Source organism: Schistocerca cancellata, chromosome 2 (assembly GCF_023864275.1).
Source record: "Schistocerca cancellata isolate TAMUIC-IGC-003103 chromosome 2, iqSchCanc2.1, whole genome shotgun sequence".
Taxonomy (NCBI): Eukaryota; Metazoa; Arthropoda; class Insecta; order Orthoptera; family Acrididae; genus Schistocerca; species Schistocerca cancellata.
The window spans coordinates 237,363,152-237,370,515 of NC_064627.1; positions in this window are offsets into that span (position 1 = coordinate 237,363,152).

Consider the following 7,364-nt stretch of genomic DNA (forward strand, 5'->3'; position numbering starts at 1 on the left):
TATGTTCTACGTCCCGATGGTATGTTATGAACCATTATTATTCTGTGTTCCCATTGTTTGCATTTTATTTTTATCTCATGTTGTGACAGTAATTTTGTTCCATTTGGACAGATCTCACGATGTCCAACTAACCAGTAGTCATGTGTTAGAGCTAGAAAACAAAACACAAAAATCTTAGCGACTAGGTTCAACTATTTAATAAACGAACCAAAATAAGCATTAAAGGAAAATTTGTGTGACTTAGGTGCTATGGGCGCTGAAATAATTCAGCAGCTGCACTTGAAAGCTTGTGACCACCGACGTCATCAAGACACGCTTCCTGTCCGACTCAAATTATCAGGTGCTGCTAACCGCTGATGTTGTGACGCCATTCATTTCTCCCTTTGCTCGCAGCCTCCCTGTATTCTCCAAGGGAACGAAAAATGGTGTGCAGCTGCATTCAAATAGTCGTATTGCCTGTCGAGGCTTATCTATACAATTACATGATTTGTGTGGTGTCTGTTCTTTCAAACATGTTCGGGTTCGAGTCCCAGACCAGTCACAAATTTTCGGGTGCAGTTGTTGAACTGCACCAATGGCCTTGTTGCAGTGGTAACATCGGTTCCCGTCATATCACAGAAGTTAAGCGCTGTTTGGCTTGGCTAGTAGTCAGATCGGTGGCCATTCGGTCTACCGAGCATTGTTGGCAAGTGGGGTGCACTCGGCCCGGAACTAGTTGTCTGAGAAGTAGCGGCTCTGGCCACTAAAACTTACAATGGCCGGGGGAACGGTGTGCTGATCACATACCCTCTCCATAACCGCATCTAGTGACGCCAACAGGCTGAGGACGACTCAGCGGTTAGTCAGTATCATTGGGAGTCTCGAGGCCTGTTCGAACGGAGTTTAGTTTAGCTGTTGAACTATTTCAACGCCCGTAGCAGCTAAGTCATACATGTTTCCCTTTTGTTATGAATATAAAAAAGTCGATCACTGGTGACTGTTCTTTCGGACATGTCCGACTTAACAGACACTGGACATATACAGAGATCGTCCAGAACATCATGAACACCGACCTACTATCGATACAAACCCGTCAAGGCGATATCAGCGTCACCTGGCGAGAAATGACTACTAGTCAGACACACGCACGATGCATGTAGTACCAGTGAGCGTACTATCGGTGCGTAGAATGGGGAAGGCGCGGGATCTATCTGTGTTTGACCGAGGGCAGATTTTGATAGAGCAGAGGCTCGGCACGAGCATTTCGGAAACTGCATGACTTGCCAGATGTTCGAGAAGTGTTGTGGTGAATGTCTTTAAGACGTGGTGAAACCAAGAGGGAACCACATCCAGACGTCGCGGGCGAACTGTGACGGAACTGACATCAGACTTTAACTTTGGGCAGAGTACAAGTGCGTGTGAACGTGTGGTGCACCATATACTCCTAACGATGGGCCTGCTCAGCCGGCTACCCATGCAAGTACCAATGTTAACACCACGACGACGCCAACTACGACTGAAATCAGCTCGTGACCTTCGACACTGGACGTTTGTGCAATGGCTGCGTATTGCACAGCCTGATGAATCCCGATACCTTCTTCACCATGCCGATGCGAGGGCGCGAATCCTTTCTCTTCCAGGGGAACAGCTCCTTGACACCTGCACTGCGGGACGGAGACAAGCTGGCGGCGGCTCCATTATGCTCTGGGAAACGTTCACGTGGACATCCATGGGTACAGTGGAGATGGTGCAAGGCACCATGACGGCCAAGGACTATCGTACACTGGTTGCAGACCATGAACATCCCTTCATGACGATCATGTTTCCTGTCTTCAGTGTCATTTTTCAACAAGGTAATGCGACGTCTCACAAGGTCAGCAGTGAGATGGAGTGGTTCGAGGAACACAGTAGCGAGTGCTAGCCCCCCTACTAGCCAGATCTGAACACGATCGAAGACCTCTGGAATGTGGTTGGCGTCAGAGCTCATCGCCCCACTTCCAGGAATTTACGGGGATTAGTTAACTAGCGTGCAGACGTGGTGCCAACTCCCTCCAGCAACCTACCGAGGCCTCATTGCGTCCATGTCACGATGCGCCGCCATTGTTATCAGTGCCAGAAAATGGTTCAAATGGCTCTGGGACTTAACATCTATGGTCATCAGTCCCCTAGAACTTAGAACTACTTAAACCTAACTAACCTAAGGACAGCACACAACACCCAGTCATCACGAGGCAGAGAAAATCCCTGACCCCGCCGGGAATCGAACCCGGGAACCCGGGCGTGGGAAGCGAGAACGCTACCGCACGACCACGAGATGCGGGCTATCAGTGCCAGAGGTGAACATTGCAGTTATTAGGTAGGTGGTCTTTATCTTCTGGTTGATCAGTGTAATTGTATAAAATGATCACTGCTTCTTACGTGGACATGATGTTTTCTTTTGATAAGAAGTTGCAACTCTAATCGTGAACGTAGCTAACATTCTATACTTTTTTTTTAATGCCAATCATTGTTGATTTACTCCATCTACAGTTTTCCATCATTCTCACAGCAACGAAACCACTTATTTGCCTGCATCTTCTCCTTCTTCTTCTTCTTCTTGTTCTTCTTGCGTTACGGCCTCTGTAGGACCACGGGTAGCCCCTTCGTGCTGCATTTTCCTCTTCTTCTCCCAGAACCTCTTCATTCTTTCTCTACTTCTCTCCCGCTCTTCTTCCATGGTCTTCAGTTTCCGTTTCTCCTGTCGGCTCCACTGGTGACACTCTAATCTTTTCCTGTATTCTTCTCTGTCATTGATCTCCGGCATATTGGTCGGTGTATATTTGTTCCTCCAATTGTCCTTTCCTTCGACCTTGATCCCCAATTCCAATCAGTCCTTCCGAAGTTCAGCTACACACTTGGTTCCTGTGTTTCCCCTTGTCCTCCCTGTTGTTTCCCACACTCTCTTCGTCAGTCTGCCCATATTCATCCTAACTACATGTCCAGCAAACCTTGCCCTTTTGGGTCTGATTTCCTCGGATATTGTTCTCATGTTCCGGTACAATTCTTCCCTAGGTCTTCGCATCCACCTCTCTCCACCTCTTTTTCTCAGTATTTTTCCCTCTTCTTTCTCTAGTTGTTCTTCCCCATTTCTTCCTAGTGTCATTGTCTCAGCAGCAAAAAATAGTTCAAATGGTTCTAAGCAATATGGGACTTAACATCTACGGTCATCAGTCCCCTAGAACTTAGAACTACTTAAACCTAACTAACCTAAGGACATCACATAACACCCAGTCATCACGAGGCAGAGAAAATCCCTGACCCCGTGGGGAATCGAACCCGGGAACCCGGGCACCCGGGTCTCAGCAGCATATAATACTGCATTCCTCACCGTTGCCTTGTAGTGGGGCATCTTAGCCTCTGTGGATATATTCTTTTTACTGTATATGTCTCTCGTCATGCAGAAGGCTGACCTCATCTTCTTTATCCTCTCTGTTTTGCCTGCATCCATATAATATATTTCTTCAGAAACTGCGCTGCCTACCATAGATGAGACTGCTTTGTTCTGTTTGTTCCGTTTCAAGTCAATATGTATTTCAGGACTCAGCTTCTTCTTCTTCTTTTTCGTCTGACTCTGTTGTAGATTTTGTGTAGTTGCCCTTAACCCATAAGGCTAGTCCTGAGATAATTCCTTGAACTGTCCAGTTTCCTCAGGCATTCTTTATCGTATGACCTAGTGGTGGTGGTGGTGGAAAGTTCCTATAGGACCAAACTGCTGAGGTCACCGGTCCCTAGGCTTACACACTACTTAATCTAACTTAAACTAAGGACAATACACACACCCATGCCCGATGGAGGACTCGAACCTCCGACGGTTGAAGCCGCGCGAATCGTGGCAAGGTCCTGAGACCGCTCGGCGCTGAACTAGTAATCCATGTCTAGATGCTCTTGTTAAGGTACGTCAAACACTAGCCTTCTTTCAGTTGTCTTCATTTCTTTGGACTGCGCAACTGACGGACTGTAAGGTCGGGCGCCTCTCTTGCACTAGCGTGCTGCCGAGCCAGTAAAAAGCAAGCGGATATGGAACAGCTAATGGGACAATCTTCACGGACGGTGTCCCACGAAGAACTCTTCACTAACGAGACGTGAAGGAGTGAAGCTATCTAGTGTCCCTAACTACGTGCTTAACTTGTTAAAAACGATATTCACAGCCCTTTAGGCAGGCGTCATCGTTCCGAGTCTTCTTTGTGCTGTCATCTTCGCCAAACGCTCCGCTGGCGGCGGGTTATACAACTCATTACAGACGAGAGTGCAGGCGGGTCTCTGTACACAACGCAGTTACGAGCTGCGTGCGCGCCGCGCCACGCCGCCCGCAGCCCGCCTCGTCGTGGACACAATGAGCTGCTAACTAAGCAGCGTGCTGCCTTCACAGCTCCAGTGACAGCATCATCAGCCCCTGCGTTGTCTATATAATAACCCGCCATTGTCGCAGCAGACTATCTCCTGCAGGACGAAGCTGCAGTACCGTCTAAGCTCTCCACTGACGATTGATTGCTCTGTAATGTTATGGTCTTCGTGCGTGCAGTGAATCGAGGTTCGTGCGGGCGGACTGGAGATAGGCAGTATTGAGTGCATGCTGCCTTCTACACTTGCGGACTTGAAACACGATTAGCTCAACCTGCTGTTCGACTCCTTGTGGGTTTACAACACCACAGAACGACTCTTCCAAAGGTAACAATTCATTCTGATCGGTGCGCATGCAGGTGTAGTCTAATTATCACCAAATAAACCCCCTTAAATTTGTAATCAAAAGGAATGAAACAACTATCTTTCCTGGTTAATCAGAAAATGATCCAGGTAAAGGCACGCGTTTTACACCGGAACACCAACGCAGCGAGTGCATAAATCAAATAACGTAAGAGTTTTTCCAGCACTGTCATTTTTTACATACAAAGGGGAAGTTTCAAGATTATGTACGTAATACTATCAGAAAAATGTAAGCAAAATATTTTGTCTGGAACAAAGTATATTTTCACTGGGCACGTACAAAGGCAATGTGACGGTACGTCACATAAATATTGATATTTTTAGCGGTTGTAAATCGTAGTTTACGTATTTTATGAAAATAATTAGTGTAAAGGAAATAGTTAATGTTCTTGAAATAACTGATATGCAGCTATAGCATCTTTATTTAATGTCTATGAAAATAAAAACGGATCGAAAGAGACGCGATTGTACGGCCGAGGAGGAAGGACGCATTTTATGAGACACACACTGTTTTGTTTCGCTATACGGAAGGCAGCCATTGAGCGGCTACACATATTTTATGTAAGTTATTCGTATTTCTGCTTAAATAAACTTGTTATTATTACTACAAAATGAATTTCTTTGTAATAGTTGTCACCTCAAATACTCGCAGTGGCTAACTATTTTTAATAAGCATTTTTTCAGTAATTTGCGCTGCAAGAAGCTCATCTTCCTGTGTAGCCGCTGGGCGGCCATTACGCGCCGAACTATTAATTTATTTATCAAAGTGTTAACAGTAAATGTAGATGCGAGAGATTTCGTTGTACGAACCTTTTGAAATTGCAACAGATAATTAATTTACGTTAAAGTTCATGTTTTTAAACTATACAGATTCCATGAGTTCAGTAAGTTTTATCTTGGCCGCTCCACTGCAACAATCGAAATTCTCTCAAGCCTTGCTTTGCAATCAGTAAATAGAAATTAACAAAATTACATTCAATTCAGTTAACGACAACTATATTTTAGTCATCACGTTCAAAATCTAAAGTTGGTAAATGAATAACTGAGGCCCTTCAAGAACCCGTTTCATATTTACTTATGCACGTAAGCAAAAGTGATAAGAGAAGACAATATCCCTGAGAGAAAGAATCATGCTGATAAATTAAAAATAAATATATATATACGTAATTCCCTTTGTATGTGAAATAACTTATGCCAACGGACGTCACAGCAAGTATGGAGAGGAAGTGATTATTAGAGACAAACGCTACGGGAAGACAAGCACTGAAATGCTGTTTTAGAAATCCGAGGAAAACTTACACAGAATAAGAGAAGATAACTGTCACACGATTGAGAGGATAACTGGGAAAAAAATCAGACATTCGGAACTATTCCAAAAAAGGTAAAAGGAAGAAGCAGGTCGGACAGGAACCAGCACAGGTCGATCTGTAGCAGAATAACGTATGCGGGGTTAGATCACGGACAGTACTGGGGACTCGGCGGCAGTTTAATACCCTTCCGCTTTGTGTATGTAGGCGCCGCCTCTTGTTGAACCGAGTGTCAGGGTTTCCCTGGGACATTGAAGACCGGCTGCAGCTCATTACTTGTCATGTGCCGGAAGCAAACAGCAGGCGGAACCCTATGCCTGTCTCCCCCCTGAGAGCCACGAATAGACGCCACCAGCTGCGTACCCTGTTTACACAGCAGTAAGCATATCATAGTATAAAACTTAAGTAAAAACAGCATATAGCCATGGAACTGTGACGAAGGTTTAAGCGGCAGGAACTAATATTATCCTCAAGATCGAACACAGTACTAACTACAGTAAATTAACGCAACAGTTTTCCACAGTAATGTACACTACTGGCCATTAAAATTGCTACACCAAGAAGAAATGCAGTTGATTGGCGAGTATTCATTGGACAAATATACTATACTAGAACCGACATGTGATTACATTTTCATGCAATTTGGGTGCATAGATCCTGAGAAATCAGTGCCCAGAACAATCACCTCTGGCCGTAATAACGGCCTTGATACACTTGGGCACTGAGTCAAACAGAGCTTGGTTAGCGTGTACAGGTACAGCTGCGCCGGCCGGAGTGGCCAAGCGGTTTTAGGCGCTACAGTCTGGAACCGCGCGACCGATACGGTCGCAGGTTCGAATCCTGCCTCGGGCATGGATGTGTGTGATGTCCTTAGGGTAGTTAGGTTTAAGTAATTCTAAGTTCTAGGGGACTGATGACCTCAGAAGTTAAGTCCCATAGTGCTCAGAGCCATTTGAAAGGTACAGCTGCCCATGAAGCATCAACACGATACCACAGTTCATCAAGAGTAGTGACTGGCGTATTGTGACGAGCCAGTTGCTCTGCCACCATTGACCAGACGTTTTCAATTGGTGTGAGATCTGGAGAATGTGCTGGCCAGGGCAGCAGTCCAACATTTTCTGTATCCAGAAAGGCCCGTACAGGACCTGCAACATGCGGTCGTACATTATCCTGTTGAAATATAGGGTATCGCAGGGATCGAGTGAAGGGTAGAGCCACGGGTCGTAACACATCTGAAATGTAATGACAACTGTTCGAAGTGCCGTCAATGAGAACAAGAGGTGACCGAGACGTGTAACCAATGGCACCCCATACCATCACGTCGGGTGATACGCC